We start from the raw sequence: 23,653 nt of genomic DNA on the forward strand, positions 1-23,653 counted from the left end.
TCCTTCCCCAGGCAATTTCTTCCTCCTGTGAGTCGCCATAACTTCTCGTTCCCATTACTGCAGTTCTTAGCACTCATAATCATTTGTTTATGTTTTACTGTGTCTCCTCTAGACTGTGGGATACATTGGGTTCTATTCATCTTTGTACTCAGGGCCTAACACAGTCGCTGACACTTCGTAGATGTTTGTAGAATGAAGAGGTGAATAAATTAATAGCAGAGAAGGGAGGGAGAAAGAAAAACTCTAAACCTGACTAATTTTATGAATCCTTTAGAAAAAATCTTATAGAGGGTTCTATAATTCCCAAGCCTGCATTATCAGAGCAATTTGTATTGGAACCATGTTTGTAAATTGGAGGGTAGTAGTTGCAGAGCAATCTCCAACACTGTATTTAAATTAATTAAGCTATACCTAGCAGCGGGTATGCCTGGGTGGGGGGAGGGTGGAGAAGGGAAAGGAGCTTGGAACAGCTGAGGGAGAGAATTGAGGATAAGAAAATCACAGGATTTCAGACAGAGGAAAGCATATGTTTTGCATTTTCCAGGGCAATTCTGATTTTAAACATTCTGTCCCATTGTGTCGTTTCTGTGGAGCTTGTTGTTCTCATATCTAGGTAGGGAAATATGGTAACAATATGTAAAATTAATCTCTCTGTCTAGTTGCTAATAGAAAAGAGAGGCATGAAAAGGCACAAAGGGACTGGAGGGAATGATACCAATTTCTCATAATTTGAACCTTTCAGCCTTGTAGAATAGTCTGTTGATATAAGACAGAGAAAAGCAAATCTATGGAAATTATTAAATTACACATCCAATGTTATCATCTAAGGATAAAGCATGAGGGAATCACATTTCATTGAGGTACTTGATATCTTAAATAAATGTTCATTTTCACAAAGAAAAGCCTACTGTTTCCCTCTCTTTTTGCCAGACTTATGGGAAGCCTGACCCCCAAATCAAAGAATTAATTCCCACATTTGATAATGATTTTTAATTTTAAGAAAAAATAAAATTTAAAACCGTGGTTCCTAATCCTAGAAGATCCTTTAAATCTACTGCTAGTCCAGTCTTCACTGAGATGGAGAAGTGGGAGGGGACCCACACATGTGAGCACTGAGCAAGTCAGAAGGGACTGCTGTGGCTAGAATTGGAAGGGAAGAGCACAGTGAGCCCTGTGTGATGCTGAAAGGATAACACTCTTCCTAGCACACGAGATGCAAGTGATGGAGACTCCCTGGAAACACTGGGGGAGATTTTTGGAGTGGGTGGTTTTCTGGCAGAAAGCAGATGTGAATGCAACTGGGGAAATACTCCTTTGCTACTGTTTTCACGAGATTCTTAATGCTTAAGGAAACAGGTATTGTATATGGTTTCCTTGTTGGAAATCATTCTATAATGCAATTTTTCTGCCATAGTAATGGGAGTAGAGAAGTTTAACTTGCACTGATGAGAAAGAGCACTAGACTGGACGTCAGAAGCCTTGTATTCTAACGCTGGGGCTCATTCTCTGCTGTGCAAGTTTGAGCAAGTTTTAGTTTCCTTTGCGATCTACCACCTGGGGTTCTGCTATGATTAAATAATAAATGGGAAAGTGCTATACAAATGTAAGACGGACTGATTGTAATTGAATTTGCTCTTGATTGAGGAGCCTTGGTGATTAGTGAATAGTTCTCTAGAGCAGTCATTCTAGAAGTTGTACCTAAATGCCCTGTAGAATTTGTACCTAAATGCATATAAAGGATGCCATGGCCCTGACTCTGGGTATTCTGATGTGGGAGAGGTATCTACGTATTTATTTAAAACTCTTCAAGTGAATCTTAGGGACACCAGAGGCTGAGAGTCACTGTGTTAGTGTGGAGGTCAGTGATGAGTGGACAGAGACCTGGCAACCGAGTCCTGGCTCTAGCCCCAACAGATTATTTCTGTGCTCCTGGAGGAAGCTCAGCACAATCTTGAAAAGGTCACTAAACTCTTCATGCTTCATTTTTGCCATTTGTAAAATGCAGAGCTGGGCTATCCAGCGAACCTCTACCTTTTTAAAGCCACCGACTCCTTTGTTCAATGAGAATTTTACTTGGAAGCTTTAATATGTGAAACAAACAAACAAAAAGCAGCACTGCTTTGATTCTGCTGAGCAGCCCCCACATGATTTCAGAAACCATTGGCCTGGATGGTGGATAAGGTCCCTTCTAGCACTAGAATTCTATTCAATGCACAGAAAATATTCATGAATTTGTACTGGCTCTATTCAGGAGGCTGGAAGTTTCATGGTACTTATATTCTGAGGAGTGAATTGCAGCAAGTAGGCAGACAGAGCTGGACTTTTACGTGTTTGCTGTCTCAGCTTTTTCCTGCTCTGCTCTGTTTTTCAGATGTACTTGCCAACTGGCTGCCAAATAGGTTTGGCCAAAAGGATACAATGGTAGGAGATTGAAAAACGGGAGAAGATGTAACCAGAATATTTCAACTCTTTCTCTGCATTGAGTGATGTCTCTGGCAGACAAACACTATCTTCCAGAGCCGGTCTGCTGGGGACAAGAGTGTGCAGGTACCCCTTATGTCTAATAACACCGTCCTGCAAGCCCTAGGGATGGAGGCAGCTTCTGTCTATATTTATGTGCTAATGTCTATGTTGCCTCATCACCACCCTCTTTGGCCTTTCAGCTCTTCCAACACCTGTGTAACAAGTTCTCTGAATTAATTTCCCTCTCTTGAACTACCTGCCAAGGACTCTGTTTTTCTGACTAGATCTGATATCCTTACTGATAGTGGTGCATTGGGATTACATCATGAGGACCTTGAAAAGCATGCTAAGGAGTTTGTATTTTATGCCTTAATGTCCGGAACCTTGTGTTTAAGGAAAATTAGTGGTCCCAGTGTGGATATTGGACTAGAAAAATAAATGAGAGGACATGACGAAAAATAAATGTTACCGTAATACAATGGAATGGTTTCACTATTCAACCTGTGTCATAAACTGTTTTACATTTCTGGTTGTTTTTTATCAGGAAAAACTTTTTTCTAGCACCTTGGGGGAATTCTGCCTCCAAATATCTCTTGGCTACCTGATCCACCCTCCTTTTTCACTTTGACTTTCAAAAGGAGGAGTCAGATGGCACATAGAGTGACCTGGGTCACCATGTTAAAGGAATTCCATGAACCTCCATGTTAAAAGAGATAAGGATAACTTAAGAAAAGTAATTCACTCCTAGGTATATACACAAGAGAAATGAAAACATACCTCCATAAAGACTTAGCAGCATTATTCATAATAGCCCAAAACTGGAAACAAACTAAAGATCCATCAACTGGTGAATGGATGAAAAAAATGTGTATATCCATACAGTGGAACTCTGTTAAGCAATAAAAAGGAATGAAGTACTGATACATGCTACAACGTTGATGAACTTCAAAAACACTATGCCAGGTGAAAGACACCAGACACAAGAGACCACATGTTATATGAGCTCATTTATATGAAATGTCCCAAAAAAGGCAAATCTGTAGAGACAGAAAGTAGATTAGTAATTGCATGGGGTGGGGCGAGGTGGGAATAAGGGATGGGGGTGGGAATTAACCCATATGGTATGAGCAATCTGATTGAGGTGAAAGAAATGTTCTAAAATTGATTTATGTTGCCCAACTTGGGAAATGTACTAAGAAATCACTGACTTGTACATCTGATGTGAGTGAATTATATGATATGTAAAATATGCCTCAGTAAAGTCATTTTTTAAAAGGAGAAAGGTAATAGGCAGCAGTACTGTTATTAATCTAGGCCTTTTTAGAAACCAATTCGTTAGTTAGTATGTCACTTTCAGCCACATTATCCACATATCTATGTTGTTTTCATGGATTCATCCCAAAACAGCGTTGAGCACTTTGCTAAATCTAAATAGATTATCATTAGCTTGGCACTCCCGTGCACCCATTTGGTTCCATTAAAAGAGATGATATGATCTGATGTGATTCATGCTTTTATAAATGTGTATTGATGAAGAACAAGGATCATTTTCTTGGAGGTTCAGGACTTGGAACTCCCACCATCATCTAACTGCAAAATGGTCCAGAAGCTGGCAGTCTAATGCCAATTCCTACCAGAGGTTTGGGGAAATATTAACTGGTGCCTAATAGTCTGCACTAAGTTTGGAAGAGAATGCTTGCCTTTGTTCTCTGCATCCAATAGCTGAGAGATAGGTGATAAACAAATGCTTTTAAAACTAATTTCTGCCCAACATGGTAATAGTTTTAATTCCTACGATCTGAAGAATAAGAAGCCCTGTTTATCTTGCTGTGTTGTGGCAATCAGGTACTTGTTGTGAAAGGCTGCTGCTCGTAACAAAGCTCAATGACTCACATAATAATCTATTGATTCTTCCCACACTGGGTTTGTTATTACCTTCAGATTAAATCCCCCTTTTCTGATTTCAGAGTTCACAGATCTGCCATCAACAGCCCAGTGAGTATTGGAACACAATTTTTGAAATGACTGTGCTGGATATTTAGTTTTATTATTCTTTCACGCTTTCTCTCTGGGAGGGAAAATAATACGCCTCTACCTGTCCACATGCAAGCCTGTACCTCAGCATGGCTAGAAGAGGGGAGATTTCACTCAGCCATAGCTCTGCTGTCATTAATTGAGGGACCTCAGGAAAATTACTGGACCTTAGATTTTTCATCTACATAACAGACTTCTTACAGTGCCTGTCTCCTTCACAGCATGGTTGTGAAGAGGAATGTAATGTAAATATCTTTTTAAAATATTTACTACAGGAGTGATTCAGAGACACTTTGATTCTGGGCTGAAATCAAGCTGAATTTCAGATCTTTGCGGGGATACAGGAGGAAAGCAGATGACAGAATTAACCTGAAATTTGTCAAGTGCTGAATCAGTTTTCAGATTTCAGATCCCTGCTTGGTGCTCTTCATGCTAGGATCTTTACAGCTGATTGGAGTAAAGAAGAGACAGCTGCAGGTCCTTTGATAACTGAATCTTAAGAGGCCTCATGATAGATGCCACTACATCCCCCTCCAGCAGCATGTTACTCCCACTAGCAAGATGTCCACCCCCAATCAAAATCCCATCCCCTGCACTCCTCTCTGTTGCCTCTCCTCTGCCATGCCACATCTAATATTCTTTTCATCTCCCCTTAATAGATGCCTAAATGTCTGACTTGTGATGGAAATGCCTGTTCCCATGGAGCCGCTGCTTCCAAGAAAGCTTGCCACAGACAAAGACAAGGCAGAAAATGGCCTCCTCACTGAAGATGAAAAGAAGCTGCACTGATGAGGAAATCTGTTCCCAACTCCTGTCACTAAAATTTTCTCTTCTGCCTCTAATTTTCTTTATTGTGCACCCCCTGAAGCATTTGCATTTGTGTATTGCAACACACAATAGATAAACTATTGATTCTATAACCCAATTTTGGTAAATGCTACCAAAGTGGAGAGAATAATATACAGAAATATAGGGCCTCCTGATTACTTTAAGACTAAGATTCATCTCCCATTGGGCCTTTATATTGTTGAGAGAACTCTAAAGATCTAACATATACTTTGGAACATTTGGAAGACAACAACAATTACCTGTGTATCAGCTTGTATTGGTGTATCGCATACCTGTAGCTGTGCCTATATCAGATTATTAGAATCAATGCATTTAAAATACCTAACACATGTCAGATACAATGCTGAGTACTGAGGAAACAAAGATGGCAGGGTCCCCTGCCTTCCAGGAGCTCACACTTTAGAAAGATAGGCGTATGAATAACTATCTGTAGAATATTGTGCTCATTTATTTAGAAAATGTAATTGGAACACAGATGACATAACAAAGAACTGTGGTGGAGACGAAGATAGAGTTTGAGAGAAAGGTATAGGAGAAAAGACGTTTATGCTGGGCTTCAAAAGATGAATTGAAATTTTCCTGGCTGGACAAAGATGGAAAGGGCATTTCAGCAGAGATAAAAACAATAAAGACCTCAAACATGGAAGTGCACGGCATGCCTAAAGAACATGTAAAGCTGAAGGGTTAGAATGCTAGGTAATATTTCAGCAAGTGTGATCATCAACATTACTATCATTTGGAGTGTTTGTTTAACTTTTCAGTTTCCTGAGCTCTAGACTGAACCTACTGAATCAGACTATCTGAAAATGAGGATGAGGAATCTGAATCTTGGAAATGTGTGTGATGAATAAAGGTTGAGAACCATCCTATTTAGGTCGAGTCAGGAATACAGGGAAGGACACATTGACTCAAGACTCCAAGTTGCTCTGTGGTTATATGCTTATATACTATTAGACTGATCAATTCAATTCCAAATGTGTTCAATCAAATAAATAGATTTCACTGTTTGTAAATTTATTATTGTAAATTGCAAAACTTCTGTAAACAGAAGCCCACTTACTATAAATTGAGTCAAAAGACAAAGATCCAACTGTGCCTGTTCAAAAATGGGAAGATGTTTTCCAGACTGTTTTCGGCTCCAAAGAGAATCTTCTTATCTAACACTGGGATCTTGATTAAAATCTCTCCCTTCTCAGCAGCAAAAAACTCTCTCAAGGAGTCTCAAAAGAGAGTCAGCTCAGGGGCTGGCCTGGTGGTGTAGTGGTTAAGTTTGCAAGCTCTGCTTTGGTGGCCCAGGATTCACAAGTTTGTATCCCAGGTGTGGACCTACACACCGATAATCAAGCCATGCTGTAGCGGCATTCCACATACAAAGTAGAGAAGGATGGGCACAGATGTCAGTTGAAGGTCAATCTTCCTCACAAAAGAGAGAGAGAGAGAGAGAGTCATCTCAGAGCTGCTCACAGCAGTCTTTCCATCCTTGAGCTTGGTTGTATGACTACATAGACTTGGGTGACAGCAGAGCCACTGTGAAGAGGACAAGGCAGAGAGCAAGCTGGAAAGTTGAAAGACTCCTTGTCTGAGGCACAGAGGCTGGACCAGAAGGACTGGATGCCTCAGAGAGACATTGACTTCTTTTCAATGGGCACATCAGCATCAGTGCAAATTGATGATCCCAGATCAGAAGCAGACAACACAAATTCGGCAGAGCAGCGCAGTAAAGCCAGAATGAGATAAAATATTGGCAGCCACTCAAAGCTATGCACTTTCCCAACCTGTCCTCAGAGTGATTTGGTGCTCATTTTAGAGCCCAATAGTAGTCCTAGCTACCTATCACCCCAATAATTGCACACACAAATACCTGCAATTAAGTTACTAGCTTAAAAATTGATACACAATTCAGTCAGTGTTGATTTAATGTTTCTCAACAAAACCTTTTTTTTCCCTCTAAGGTAGTATGTCTCATATAATGGCCAATGGACTCCATCATCAGACTCTTTGCTGACCTGGTTAAAATGCAGACACTTGGGCACCATCCCTGGCCTTTAGAACCAGACTCTCTGAGGTTAGGGTCCAGGAATCTACATTTTCACATGCTCATGCAGGTGATTCTGAAGCACATGAAAGTTGAAGAACCTCTACTTTAAAGTCCCTGGTCAAACAGGCCCTTTCCAGGTACTATTGAAGAAAGATAACTGAACGAGGAGCCCTCACTGGGGCCAATCTGATGGGGTAGAAGTTGTATGGAAGTTGCATGGAATTGGTCCCTAACTGGGTGCAGGTTTATTCAGGAAATTAATGGAACAGGCCAGCTACAAAAATATCTGAATATTTGGATAACTGAATTAAAAGAATCAAGTTATTTTGATATTGTGAAAACAGTAAAAATTCAGCTCTTTATAATGTCCTTGCATTATTGTAGCTGTGTTTATTAGGGAGACTAATAAATCAAACATGGCTCATAGAGACTAAGAGGGGATTATAAAATAGTAGAGCTGGAAGAAACCTTAAAGATGGCCTGGTCTGTTTTCTATTTCACAAATGAGGAAACCAGAGCCTGGGGAGGTCTAGTGATCAAGGTCATATAGCTCATTAGTGGCCAAGAACCAGAATGTCCCGACTTCAAGTCTATGGTGCCTCCCCGAGACTAGAATAAATCCCCAGTACTCAAAAGGTAAAATAATCTTTTTATTTTTTCTTAAAAAGTGGCCTTATCGGGGCCAGCCCCGTGGCCAAGTGGTTAAGTTCGTGCACTCCACTGTGGCGGCCCAGGGTTTCGCTGGTTCAGATCCTGGGCAAGGACATGGCACCGCTTGTCAGGCCACGTTGAGGTGGCGTTCCACATGCCACAACTAGAAGGACCCACAACTAAGATATACAACTATGTACAGGGGGGATTTGGGGAGATAAAGCAGAAAAAGAAAAAAAGAAGATTGGCAACAGTTGTTAGGGCAGGTGCCAATCTTTAAAAAAAAAAAGTAGCCTTATCTTCTCATTGAAAGAAAAATTCACTCAAATAAAAAGTATAAACAAAGATGCTGATTCATAGACCAAATGGAAACTTAAATGATTTGATGATCCCAGGTTGAAACATTCATTCAATTATTTATGCATTCATTCAGTAAGTATTGTAGAATGATAGTTCTCCTCATACCTAGAGAAAGCAGGAAATACTCTCCAGAGAGAGAGAGGCAGTACCATTTTGGTAAGATGACACTGCAGAGAACTTGCTGTTTGGCTGACAAGCACTCCTTCACCTGTCTTCACCTGCCCCCATCCAATCTTCTGTCTCGCACTGTTTCTCAAGGTTTTCTTTTTTTTTTTTTTTTGAGGAAGATTAGCCCTGAGCTAACTACTGCCAATCCTCCTCTTTTTGCTGAGGAAGACTGGCCCTGAGCTAACATCCATGCCCATCTTCCTCTACTTTATATGTGGGACGCCTACCACAGCATGGCTTTTGCCAAGTGGTACCATGTCCGCACCTGGGATTGAACTGGTGAATTCCGGGCCGCCAAGAAGCAGAACGTGCGAACTTAACTGCTGTACCACCAGGCCGGCCCCTCTTTCTCAAGTTAAACCACCCACCCCAGTGGCCAGGCTCATTCTCCCTCTTCACCTTCCCTTTTCTATGCTCCAGTCTGATATGTCTTCCTAACCTCTCTTTGGTTGTCCAAATTCTGTCATTCAAAGACCAAGCTCAAGAGTCTTTGCCTCCTTCCTCAAGACTGTTCTCTCTTCTTGGATCTCAAGTGCCTTCCCTTCAGTGAACTCCTGTTATAACTCTTATACTCCTGTTTTATTCCTGTTATACTGTTCTGAATAATATACTGGTATAATTGTTTTCCATTAGAATTTTGCTAGTGTGGCTTTGGTAGGTAATAGAATGTGGTTGAAAGAGCACAGGGATTGTAGGCTACATTGCTACCGAAACGCCTGGCTTCCTTGTGACATGCCTCACAGCTGTCTCCTGTTCAGCAACTTTCCCACCCTTAGTTCACTCCCTGACAGACCTGCTCCTCTTCCTTTGTTCCCCATCTTGCTAAATTATGTGCCACATCTAGCCAGAAACTGGGGGTCATCTTTTACCGCTATCACTTACTTACACAGTAACAAACATAAAGCATAATTTTCCCTCCTAGACATCCCCAGAATCCATCCACTTCTCTTTACCGCCCCTCCTGCTACCATCCTAGGCTGCCGCTCCCTATTACCTATATTATCAGAATGACTCCTAACTCCGACCTTGCCCCCTTCAATGTTTGCTCCATTCTGCAGCCAGGATGATACTTCTTCCATTCTCCTACTGTCGCTTCCATTCATTCTCTCACTTACTTAAACCTTCTGGTTCTCAGGATAAAGTTCCAACTATTCAAAGCCCTTTTGTGATCAAGTCCCTTTCCAGCCTTCTGGCTCCATCTTTTCTACTTGCCCACCTTGAACTTCATCTCCAGCTAGACTGAACTGCTTGCACTAGTGCATCCTACTGTCTATTGCTGCTGGACCTTTGCACATGCTGGTTTCTCTTCCTGGAATGCCTTTCTTTCATGTTTTTGCTTGAATGTCCTCTGCTGATTTTCAGGGACTGAGAAATCTCTCTTTTTAGCTAGGAAGTTTCTCTGATTCAGGTATCATTCTTGTGTATTTTCCTAACATTCTGAGTTTACTCCTTGTTAGGGGTTGAATTGTGTTCCTCAAAAAGATATGTTAAAGTCCTGACCCCTGGTACCTGTGAATATGAACCTATTTGGAAATAGGGTCTTTGCAGATATAATCAAGTTAAGATGAGGTCATTAGGGTGGGCCCTAATCCAATGACTGGTGTCCTTAAAAAGAATGCCATGTGAAGACGGAGACACACAGGATGAATGTTATGTGATGACAGAAGCAGAGATTGGAATGATGCAGCTGTAAGCCAAGGAATGCCAAGGATTGACAGCCACCACCAGAAGCTAGGGAGAGGCAAGAAAGGTTTCTACTCTGAGTCTCAGAGGGAGCATGGCCCTAATGACACCTTGATTTCAGACTCTTAGTCTCTAGAACTGTGAGAGAATAAATTTCTATTGTTTTAAGCCACCCAGTTTGTGGTACTTTGTTACAACAGCCCTGGGAAACTAATATATTCCTATCGTGGTAATTATTGCACTATATTCTATTGGCTGGGCATTTTTGCTTATCTTCTTCCTTCCTCATTGAAAGGTGGTATTGTCTTAGATATCTATGAAATACAATGCACAGCTCAATCCCTAGGACATAGTAGTTGCTCAATAATTAGTGGGTGAAGAAGTCCCATGCCATAAAAATGAACCGAAATATTTTAATACCTCTAGCAAAGTACCTGACATGGAGAAGTACTTAGTGAGTGTCGGTTGCCTTCCCTTTCATCGCTCTAATAGTAAAAATCTGCTCAGAAGCAAGGACTTAGCTTTCTTCTTTCTTGTGCGCCTTCTAAACACCTGGAATAGTGCAACAGAAACCACCGAGGCTCCCCAACCATACATGTGCTCCCCTACATTCTCTAGCTTCCCTGGCATTTAGAGTTAGGGTCATGTACCGGATTCAGGTCAGTGCACTATGGATAGAAATGGTATTAGCCAAATGCTTCTAGCTTTACCCTCCAAGGGCTTCTTCCCATACATGGCAATTTTAGGAGCTCCATGGCAACTTTGGGGGCCCACAAACTGAATAGCTACAAGAGGAAGAAGTGTGACCCAATCTGCATTGGATTATATATAAGTGGGAAATAAACCTTTATTGTATTAGCCACTGAGTTTTGGGGTTTATTTATCACCAAGGCAGAGCCTAGCTTATTTTGACTAATGTACAAAGCAATGTGGACACATGGGAGGTGCTGAGAAGTGCCTGTTGGTTGGCTAATTAAATCCTCACACCAAATAAACACATCAGAGAGTCCTGACTGAACAAAGACTGTTTGAGAAATACAGGCATCTTTATGTTTCCTCTTGGCATGCTTCACTAGTTTTAAAAAGTGTCTGGGGCTTGAATGTTTTGATTGAGAAGAAGCTGCCCAGCCAAGACAGCTGCCGTGGTGAGGCTGTCTCACCATGACACTGGACTGGTCCTTGTGCCCAGGCTTTAAAAGAAATTAGTTCAGTGGGACCAAACTTAATTGAATGCTGCCTGCTTCACCGTCCTCCTCTCTCTGCAGGTGAAAGGGGTATAATATTTATATTGTCAAGCATGTTTTTGCAAAAATTATTGTTATGCTGCAGCTCTTGCCATAAAGTTAATAAGGATAGTTAATTAAGACATTAAAGTCTAAGCTACAGTAATTATCTGGAAGTAAAGTAAATGTCTAATAAGCTAGAAAACAGCATCACCAATAAAAGATACAAATTGAGCAGACATTCTCTAGTAATACAACTAAAATTTCACAATGTAAACTGGACAGCTACTTGTTACTAAAACGTGAATCTAAAGCTTTATTTGCACAGAGACGTAAACCCCAGAACATTTGGGCAAAAGTACTGGTTCCTAATTGGTGAATTAGATCCACTTTACTTGACTGTGCATCAGATGTTCCCAGGATAAGAAAGGAGACTTGTTGACCATAGTTTATTAATGCTCAGGGGGCAAGAGTCATCAGCATTCATTTATTATGATTGACTCATGAAGGGCAAGAATGAGTGTATTCTGCTAAGAGTTCTCACTCTTAGTGAGAACTAGGACTATAGTGATACTCATCAATCCAACTGTTTTTCTCTTGTCCATTCTCTCTCCCACACACATGGATGACTAATCTGTACCTTTCCTCTCTCTTCAGTCTCCAACACCTCTGTCTCAACTTCACTCTCAGCTAATGACAAAGCTTCTTATTTCACTGAAGAAACAAAAGCAATGGCAGCAGAATGTCCACACATTCCATAACCACGCTAATTCACCTACCTGCATCTGTTCCCATTTGTTCTGCCTTCTTTTCTATTACTATGGAAGAAATGTCTGAGATCCTGTACTTATGCACTAGATCCTAGCCCCTCTTATCTACCCAAGGCATTGCTCTAGAAATTTCCCCCTCTCTCTCCTACATCAGTAGTATTTTCTTCTCTACTGGATTGTTCTTACCAATATAAAGTGTCAAGAACTGTGAGGGGTCTGAGATTTTACCCTACTTGCAAACCACAAGTTAGTCCACCACAGTTTCATGGCTGCTAGCAGAAGCCATTAGACTCCTGGGTCAGAGACAAAGGACTATTACTGACAGCAATAGCAGTAGCCAGAAGATCAGCACTTGACTGTGCTGGTTCCTCGAGCCCCAATCCTCACAGGGTGATGCAGAAAGGGCCAGGTGACACTTGCATAACAGTGAATTGCATTATAGGAGAGGAACTCTGGGCTTAGGGAACTCGAATTATTTATTATACTGGACAGTAAACATGCCCGCCCTTTGTTCCAGAGGGAGACACCCTCTTTGTCTTCAAAAGCTATTTATCATACAAATATCCTTGAAAAGAAAGTCCAAAGCAGAAGCAACCAATGACTCTGCTCACAAGACATGCAGAAGTTCAAGAGAATCATGGAAAATTGCCTTCTTACAACAAGCAGGCTTTAATTTCTCCCATTATTAATAAAAACATCATTCTTGATCCCCATATCCTCCCCACCTACCACCCCATTTCTTTGCTCCTTTTTATAGCTATAATCCTTGAAAGATTTATCTGTGACTGCTGACTCAAATTTATCTTCTCTTGTTCTCTCTTGAATACACTACCATCAGGCTTTTATCCCTACACTGCTTTGTCCGGGCTGCTGCTGATCTTTCTGTGCTAAATCCAAAGCTCAATTCTCTTTTCATATTTTTTGACTCATCTGCAGAATTTGACTCAGTTGATCACCCTCTCCTCCTTGAAACACTTTCTTCCCTGGCATTCTAGGGCAACATTTACTTTCCTGTTTTTGCTTTCTACCTCACCTATTGTTCCTTCTCAGTTTTCTTGGCTGGTTTTTCTTATCTTCCATCATTCTGAAGTGCTTCCAGGGTCAGAACTAGAGCCTCTTCTCTTTTCTAACTGCAAGATAGATATGGATATCTATAGCCAGGATATATAATCAGGATTGGATATATATCACCTTTTGACATCCAGGATTATGGCTTTAAAGCCATCAATGGGATGACAGCTCTACAGTCTGGGCCTGTCCTCTGAAATCCAGACTAATATAACTAACTGTCCGTTCCACATTTCCTCTTGAGTGTCCCTTAGATATTTCAAACCTAATGAGTACAATACAGAACTCCTGATCATCCTACCATTAAACGTGCCCCTCCCACAAGCTTGCCCATCTCAGCAAGTGGCAACTCTATTATTCCAGTTAGGCCAAAATGCTTGGCACTATTCTTGCTTTTTCTCTATCTTTTATATTCCACACTCCATCAGCAGCAAATCCTGTTGGCTCTACCTTCAAAATATACCCAGAATCCAATCACTCTTCACCACCTCCACTGTTACCACCCTGGACTAAGCCACCGCATCTCTTTCCTGGATTATTATACAAGCCTCCTAAATGGGCTACCTGCTTCCACTCTTGTTTCCTTTCAGTTTATGCTCAACACAGAAGGTCCTGTTAAAACATAAGTAAGAGCATATCACTTTCCTCATCAAAGCTCTCCAATGGCTTCCTACTATACCAGAGAAAAAGCCACAGTCCTTACAGGATCTCTGCTCCCCATCAAGTCTTTGACGTTAGCTCCTATTACTTTCCCCTTTGCTTACTCCACTCCATGGCAACTCCGCTGGCTTGTTTAGGTTCCTCATCCCCAGCCATGCTCCTGCCTTGTGGCCTTTGTGGTTAATCTTTTCTCTGCCTACTATGCTCTTTCCCTCAGATATTCTCATGGTTTCTTCCCTCATCTCTTCTACATCTTTGCTCAAATGTTACTGGAAAATATAATTGTAAATGGAAAGCACACCCCCACCCTGAACACTTCCTATACACTTTGTAACCTTATTTTTTATCCATAACATTAACTAAAATCTGATTTAATATATACAAACTCGTTATTAACAGTAATGTCACCGTGAAAGCTGAATTAGCAAATACTGAACCACCGCTCTTACTGTGAGCCTTGATTACAATGTTTTCTTCAACCATCAATACATAAATTTGTTTCATGTGTGCTTCTGTTTAAAGACACTTTACTTAATATACAATGTTGATTCAATAACATTGAACTTATAACTTATGTATGAACAAAGCTTATCTAACATAAGTATTTTCTCTGTAAGGGACATCACAGCCTTCTTGTACTAAGACACACCAGAGAGAACTTTAGCACTATGCTTGGGGGCCATTTTATTTTATTTTATTTAGGAGGATTAGCCTTGAGCTAACATCCGCTGCCAATCCTCCTCTTTTTGCTGAGGAAGACTGGCCCTGAGCTAATATCCGTGCCCATCTTCCTCTACTTTATATGTGGGATGCCTATCACAGCATGGCTGGCCAAATGGTGCCATGTCTGCACCAGGGATCCAAACTGGTGAACCCTGGGCCACCGAAGTGGAACGTGCGCACCTAACTGTGGCGCCACCGGGCCGGCCCCTTTGGGGCCATTTTAAAGAGTGAAATCACTAACAACAGAAAAATGAGAAAAACACGGCACTAAATAGACCAATAAATGGACATTTATTAGTATGAGATAGTATAAGAACAGAAACAAGAAGGCAGAGAGTTGCCTTGGTTGACCAGACTTAGGAACGTGCCTGTTGGGAAACTCAAGTTTTTCACCACCCTGGCATGTTTACAAATGACCATGAAACATTGGGAGTATTGTTTTTAGAGTTAAAAGTAACTTTTAGCAAGTAGGAGAATTCACAAATATGGAACCACGAATAATGAAAATGAACTGTGTTATTAAATCACTCAAGTGTTTGTGTATGTAACTAGTATGTATTTATTATGAATTTCCTCCCAGTCAAATGTAAACTTTATGAGCCCGGGGATTTTTGTCTGTTTATCTCACTGATGTATTCTCAGTGCCTAGAATAGTACCTAGCATATAATAATGTTGAATGAATAAATAAAGGTGGCTTTCTCCCTTGGTTTGGGACTGCAGTGCTATTGAGGATTCTGAAGGCCATGACTCTTGATGTTGAGGGCCAGGATCCCAGGGGCACCAAAGCTATAGGAGCATTTAGAGTCAAATGTCCAGGGGAAATGTGAGGTTGATATGACAGACAAAGAAGTCCAAATGGGCCATCAAGCCCAAAGGGGGAGAAACAGATTTGGAGAACTAGGGATGAAGCTGGGGAACTGAAGGCCAGTAGAAGAATGTGCCAAACATTAGGTTGAGAGACAAAATAGGATAGAAGTTAGGAAAATCTCTCAAACTGTAGTTAATGTTTTTGGCTGGATAGTTCATGACCACGACAGTGAGGTTTGTGGAAGGGCCAGCTGGGTGTAACAATCCAGCAATACAGAATATACCGCTAGTTGTGAACTGCTTGAAGTGAGCACATGTGTCTGATCTAACTTTGTACTTCCAGCTCCTGGCAGTACTTGGCATACAGTAGGTGCTATTCAGTTTATTGCTTTGCAGAAACCTCTATTATCTATCATAGTCCTCTTGGGCCAGAGAGAAGAAGAAAGTGTTTCTGCAAACTCTTGGGTCTACGGGTCTTATAAAGAAGGCCTCCACTTAGACTGGACTCCATATTAACCAGGGCCCTAACTCAGGGATGCGCCTCGTCCTCCCTGTTCTCAGTCCCACTCTAGCTCTCCGAGGCTGACTTGTCTGTATTTCTTTAGCCCTGTGGTGTCCTAGAGGAGACTCATTAAGACAAGATGTTTACTGAAGTTGATTCACTCAGTTCCCTTCTCCAGGGAAGCAGTTCGTCTGGCATATGTGAATTGGCCTCGTCTGTGAACCTCCTGCAACGTAAAATGTACATATGTGGCTGTGTGAAATTTTCTACAGAGTGGATTCATAGATTTCACTAAGGGGTACTCATTATCCAGAAAAATTTGAGAACAATTTCTTAGAATGATTTTGATGGTTCCTGCAGATCAGGGATAGAATTAAATATGATCAGAGAACTCAACAGAGTATCCATCTAAGCAGGTGATTGCTCATTCATCTAGAGAGAAGTTCTAAAAGTTCAGTATGCATGGAAATCTTTTGAGGACCTTAATAGAAAAGAGATTACTGAGATACTGAAATTCAGATTCAGTAAATCCAAGTTAGGGTACTGGAATTGGCCTTAATAAGCTTAACAGGAGATTCTGACATAAGTGTTCCCCTGGGCACTCTTCTGACTTTCTAAAATGTTTGGCCAAGTAAAGCATGCCTTGCCTCTAGTTTTTGATCAGCTGGGACCATTTCATTGCACTGGGCAGAGGCTCCTAAACCAGGCTGGGCACAAGAATCACTCAGTGAGCTGATGGTTAGTGGTGTTAGTGGTAGTGGTTTTAAAATACAGATGCTCAGGTCATACCCTAGAGACTCTTATTCACTAGAGCTGTGGTAGGGGCTGAAGATCTACTTTCAAAAATCTCCCAAGGTTATGCTACCCACCGCCATGATTAAAACCACAACAATAGAGACCAGGACCAAAAGCAGCCATATTTAAATAATCCCACACAGTGGGGAAAATATTCCTTGTGGACCTCGTCCCAGAAACAAACCAGAAGTTAAATATTACAACCAAGCTTTGCTGAGAAAACATTTCTATTTTATTAACCTTTGGACTTCTCTTAATAAGGCAAGTAAGCAAGTAACAATTTAACACTTGTTAATGTTTTACTTTCACAAAAGTCAGTGAAGGGAAACATAACCCATGGATTGAATTTCAAAATGGAGTATTAGCCATGTAAAAGCCAAAGTAAGATCCATACTAGGGCTTCCTATGGTATTACCATAGCTCCAAGCAACACTTTGATTAAAACGACAATGACTCAAGTAAGGAGCTGAGTGAAATCCCAGAAGGAACTCCAACTTTTTGGAACACTGTGTTCTCCAAACGCCAAATAAGAACAATTCAAATGTATCATTAATGCTCAAAATCACCTCCGTTATAGACAAAGAATCTTTAGTAACTCCTTTTGTGCCTAATACTCTCAAAATTATGAAGAGAAGCTAAACAATCAATATCTGATAACAAAGAAAATCCACAACTACTACAGACTAAAACTAAAACCTTGAAGAAAGGTTATTACTTTATAAGACATTCAGTTTAATTAAAGAGATGCTCATTCAGTGCTTATTTACTACGATTCAAATGAGATAATGTATATAGAACCCTTACCACGCTATCCATTGTCTGGTGAGTGTTTAATAAGTTATCATTCTAACATCTTATGATTCTGGAATCTTGTGACAAATTTGATATGCATGATAGCTCCCTGGTGACTTTGGACTAGACTTTCTGACTGATGGCCAAGCTCCTAAATAATACAATTAAAATTCTCAAAACAAGGAGAGATGACGACTGCCATAACCTCTACCCCAGGAAGATGGAAATCTTTTCTTAAGTATGAGAGAGTCAAGGCACATATTCTCCATCTTAGAACAAAACTCTAGTGTTGGTGAAAAATGGCTCCTGTGGTTTTAGACTATTAGTTCTAAGCCCCTAGGAAACTTGGTATGAAGTATGTGGATAGAGAGAAATGTAAACCATAAAAAACAAGTCAAATACCTGAGCATCCATGGATTTGTCTGAAAGAATGTCACCTTTGGAGGGAAAATATCTTGTGAATCTTGCCAGATTTCTTCATCTCTCATTCCTGTTTTCCACTGGGGCCCTTTACTGGCTTTTTTTCTACCCACTCCTTCTGCCCCACAGGATTGAATGCTTAAGGATCTTCCTTGCTTCCTTAATTCCTCATCACCTAAGATCTTGCCATGGCCTTGCTCTTAGCAATACCACGCTTAGACCTACTGAATCAGGATCACATTTTATCAAGATCCCCAAGTCACTCATATGTGTATTAAAGTTTGAGAAACACTGGCCTGAGACATAATTTAGTTCCCCTTTGCTTCATGGTGCCCATTAAATTGCACATTAAGAAGTTTGTGGTTAATTCAGAAAACAATGGGGAGCCATGGAAAATTTTTGAGCAGCAGGCTAAAAGAGCCCATGCCTGAAATTTTTTCTTCTTGCTGACGAATGACTTATTGCACTAAGGTTTCTAAATTACCTTGGCTTGTGAGAGAATTTGAGTAGCAGCTGAGAACTTTATATTAGAGCAAATATCATGCACCATTTAAATAAATTAACTGACTTAGAATCTTATAATTGAGAACAGAATAGAGCTACAAGTTATGTGTTCCAGTTAAGACAACATCTACCCTCCTGCCAGCGGAAATATCTTCACAGTAGTGTTAATCATTTTCAACTGCAACCTGAAGAGGTCATAATAGTTATTTTTTTCTGACATGCTTGTGATTTAGTCTTATGAGTCATCCTTTTAGCAAAACAGAAACTGGATCCAGAGTCATGGAATTATACAGAAATAGCTTATGGTTCAGCTCCCCACATCTTTCACTCTGCTTTGACTTTGTTTTGAAAAGTAAACTCTCCTAACTTTATGATTTTTGACCCCAGAAACCACCAACCCTAGATCTACGCCATTTGACCTTTTTTCCAACGAACTAGCCACTTGGTTCAGCAAAGAAAAGCCAAACCAACCAACAGCAAACACTAATAGATGGTAGGCAGAAATAATACTTATGAGCAATTTGGAGAATAAGAAACAAAAGGTGAAAATTTAAAGCCTCAAAAGACAAAGAGGGATAAGGACATTCCCAACACAGTCAAAAGTCAGGAGGAGTAGAAATAGTATAAGCCAAAATTCTGAGCCTCCCTAATGTAAAATTAGCAGCTATAATTTGTTGCCTAAGTACAAGACACTTAATATATGTTTTCCCTAATTCCCTAACAACCCAGCAAGGTAGGCATCATTATTTGCTCTTCAAAGATGAGCACACTGAGAACCAGAGTTTACATAACTTGCCCAGCATTCTAGACATACCAAGGGCAGAATCAGGATATTGTCCCAGGCTTGACTGCCTTTGAAGTCCATGGCTTGCCCACTCTACCACAACATCTCCTATGAGGACAGCGTTTCCTTCCATTTTTCTAGCTGCTAAGAGTTATCTCACTGTGAAGAAGAAGAGTTCCTGGACTCTTTAAACCAGCATTTCCTGGACTGTGCTCAATGGAACACCAGTTCTGAGAGATTATCTGTAAGAAAGGGATTCTAGGGCCAGGTAAGTTAGGAAATGGAGTACTTAGAGGATCCCAATGCACATTTAAGAAGGCCACGTGAACTTATTTGACCTTGTCATATTTGTTCTACCTATGTTTAGAATTTTAAAAGACACTACAGGAAGTCTTTGAGTTACCTATGTCTAGGTGCTTAATAACAAAACAAAACAAACAAAAAACCTTAAGTATTATGGGAAAACCATGGAGCATTACCCTAAGAGCCAGATAAAGGACTCAACACATTTGTGAAGGACATTCAAGCTAATAACTAACTCCTGAATTCCTCCCTCTCCCTTCTCTTCACTTCCTGAATCCATTTAGACTCTAGATTCTGATCTTTCCATGCCCTTCAAATCTGACCTCTTCAACAGGGATAAAGTATCCCTGTTTCCATTGCTTTGTTTCAGAACCTTCATTTCCACATTTCATCTTTCATACTTCATTTTTCCAATCAACTTCATTTCCCACACTTCATCTAGGAATCTTTCTAGAAAATTAAATCTTAAAGAACAAATTTTCTTGTGCCAAATTTTATTTTAACACCTCTACTATCTCTCTGCTGCTTACTAGAGGAAATTCAAACCTTTTAATTGGCACTTGAAAACATCACACTATGGTTCCAGCATATATCTTGATACTCTCCAATCAAGCTGAGCTCAACATTGTTCCCAATACATTCCAGGTCCTTCATGATTCCTTAGTGCATGGTGTTCCCTGCCCAGAATGTACTTTCCTCCCTTCTTTGCATAGCAAACCCCATTCTTCCTTCACACTCAGTTTAATTATCACATCCTTATTAACACCTTTTTCAGCTCTATGAAGCAAGTTTGCTGCTTTCTTTTTATGCTCTTACAGAGTTTTTCCTTTCTCTATAGGTTTAGGAGGTAGTTTTTAATTTAATTGCTTTCTTATTTCTCATCCTCACTAGACTGTAAACTGCTTGAAAGTAAGAATTCTATCTTATTTATTTTTGCAGTCTTGTTTTTAATAGGTGTTTATTAAATGTGGCAAAAATTGAGGGCTTGCAATGGAGCACTCCAGATATAAAGATATAGCTACAGTGGCTGCTTGTTTTCTCTCTCATTTTGAAGTTAAGCTTCATCATACTCTAAATCTCTTAGCTTTTCATGACTTTCCAAGTTTCGCAATTATTTCTTTAGGACTCTTGCCTGAAGTGTGACAGTCCATCATAGCATTTCTTTGATCATCTAGAGCCTCTTGAACCAGGCTTATCATTTCTTGCACAAGTGTTTATGATCTAAACCTTGTTTTTCATGTAGAGGAGAAGCTTTTCCTTTTGAAAGGCATTCAAGCTATTTCCCAAGAACTTGAAAGTCAGTTAGTCATGCATAGCTTCCCGCATAGTGATGCCTTTCTCTTTTGCTTATCTCAGAGATCTTTGGCAAGATAGCATACTGTATGTGTAAAACAGCAGTTCTCAAAGTGTGCCTGGAGCAGCATCAGCAACATCACTTGGGAAATGAGAAAAATGCAGATTCCCTGATCCCACCTCTGACCTACAGAATCAAAAACTCTAGAAGTGGGCCTCTGTAAGCTGTGTTTCAACCAGCCCTCCAGGTGAGTCTAATGCATACTAACGTTTGAGAACCACTGCTATACAAGCTTGGGCTTTGAAGTCAGACTACCTGGATTCAAAGTTCTCACTCTGCCTCCTGACACCTCTTGTGCCCCATCTCACGTCCTCTCATTGTAACTCCTGCCATTGCTGTGATAACTATCTTGACCACACTTTGCCTCAGCTGCACTCATCTCTTGGTTTCTGCTCTGTCATCCCCACATGGGACACCTGTAGGAATCTGTTCAACATTCTATGCATGTGCAAACCTGAAAGTGCCACTTGTGGGGCAACCTTTAATCACTGGGAAGATGACAGCTTGTTATTAAATCGTCCCTTCAGGACAATTTTGTGGCTTCTTCTCCTCAGCTCCTCAGAGAGTCCCAAGTGGGCTGAGGCCCTGTGGGCCACTCAGTGACCATGTTAGTTACACAATGTGGACTGGCTTTCCCTGCTTCCCTCTCTCACTCTTCCAAGTCCTGTTCTTTGGGGTCACTTTCCAAAATAAGCTATTTGGCAGGAAAGCCTTTATTTCAGGCTCTACTTTTAGGGGATCCCAGGCTAAGAGATCAGGCAAATTCCTTCACTTCTCCAAACAAGCTTCAGCTTCCTAAGCTGAATAAGCATAATAACTGCATTTACCTTACAAGCTTTTTCAGAGTAGTACATGTGATAACTCAGGTAAAATGCTTAGAACAGCACCTAGAACAAACTAAGTATCAACAAAAGTTAGGGTTACTATTATTCCCTTCTTTTAATTTTGCATAACAATTTTGTCTCCATCTGTGGCACCATTTTTATTTCTTATAGAAAGAAATCCTGAAGTTTCTAGAAACTATCTTTTTATTCTGGGGAAGATATCAGCTTTGAGAGCAAATTGCATCTTTTCTTCTTTGTTTCTCAGTGGAGCTAAAGTTGAAATGGGAAGATCGTTATTTTTGGAGTTGGAAAGAATTGAATTCAAATCTTGGATGTTCATAGTAGTTGTATGAATTTCTGAAACTGTCACCTTTTCTGCTTTATCTGTAGACTTGAGATAATCTTACCTACCTTTCAAGGTTGTCATGAGCAGTAAGTAAGATAATGCATGTAAAGGATCAGGTACATAATAGATGCTCAATAAACTCTGGTTCTTTCCTCTACTTAAATATGCCTTTTTCTCCACATTTTTATTGTCATTACCCTTGTCCAAGACATTATCACCTCCTCACCTCTTGCTGGACTTTCACAGAGCTTTTTGGTTTCTTTTCTCACTATAATCTTTCTAGCCTTTAATCCATACTGTATACCCCTACAAACCCTTCTAGAAACATCACTGCATTTTTATGGCCTTTGATAATCTAGTCACAACCTACCTATACAATCTTATTTTTCATTACTTCAAATTCTCTTTTTCATACATTCTCCATTTCCTATCACACTAGATACCCAAATTTTGTATGCTTACTCCTCCCTGCCCATTCTCACACTCGTCCTAGACACTTTCATTTCTGACCATTCTTTTCTCAAGTTCCCTCCTCTGGAATGTTCCTCCCTTTCCCTCTCACATATTTTCATTTCCCAGTTGCTACCATCTCCAACTACAACTCTGGTCTCTTCCTCCTCTAACTCATCCTGCATTTGACCTCAGTAACACACAATTGGGTGTCTACGAGTCCACACTTAAGGCCCATCCTCCCAGGGCTCAGTGGCAGGGCATTGGGACAGCATTGAGGAACAATGAAAGGAGGTCATGTAAATGTGGGGAAGATAGAGTAACTTATCTTCAATGTCATTTCGATTTCACACAGCCCTTCAGTCTAACAGCAGGATTTGAAATATGAAGTGATTGCTCACCAAACAAAAACCTCCTAAGGAAAGCTGCCCAGGATGAAGAACTTTCCAGCTATTGCTCTCATTTCATTCCTGCTCATCTCAGAATCAGTTCTAAAAACTGTGCAACCGTCTATATTCATTTAACTTGAGGAGAAGCTAAAGCCACACTTTTCTGCTCTCCTGTGTAGAGGGAAAAAAGTTAAGATGCACAATTTCATGGCTCTCTTTCCACACTCATGCAGGGTCGGTGGGTCTGAGTGCCACCCAAGGTACAAATGATTTGTTCACAGGGTAAGAACTATGGCAACTTAGTGTTTCTTGGTACTCCTTCATGGACACTTTGTTTTGGTGGTGGGTTGAATGCATGTCTCAGGGAGATAACTTATGATTGCTGAAATCTTAACACCAAATATTTATAATTCATGGCCATTTATTTATAATTTACCATCTTCCTTCTTCCAAAAGTAATTTCAAATATCTTGCAATAAAAATGAATATATACTCCTACATGGAGTTTAAAATAAATAAGAAAAGTACATCAAACGTCACAAAGAGGAAGGTCTCAAATCTCTAAGGACTTCACTGAGAGAATAAAAGCTTCCCTCATGATCATCATAAAAATCATTGCCACTTTTGGGATCTTGGCTGACTCCCAACCTCAATCAGATGATCTCTCCATAGATGACTCCTTCACCCAGGTC

General features: G+C 40.4%; 2 long non-coding RNA genes across 2 annotated transcripts in view; one reads left to right on the top strand and one right to left on the bottom strand.

Moving 5' to 3' along the window:
* Window positions 1-23,653, bottom strand: part of LOC111773977 (uncharacterized) — a 141,619-nt gene that overhangs the window by 57,777 nt on the left and 60,189 nt on the right. The gene's annotated exons all lie outside the window — the stretch shown is intronic.
* On the top strand, window positions 1,112-7,753 carry LOC138923523 (uncharacterized). Its single transcript, XR_011437226.1, has 4 exons — window positions 1,112-1,356; window positions 2,372-2,547; window positions 4,431-4,458; window positions 5,157-7,753. It is a non-coding gene; the product is annotated as an uncharacterized lncRNA (long non-coding RNA).

The sequence above is a fragment of the Equus caballus genome, chromosome 1, assembly GCF_041296265.1.
Source record: "Equus caballus isolate H_3958 breed thoroughbred chromosome 1, TB-T2T, whole genome shotgun sequence".
NCBI classification, from domain to species: domain Eukaryota; kingdom Metazoa; phylum Chordata; class Mammalia; order Perissodactyla; family Equidae; genus Equus; species Equus caballus.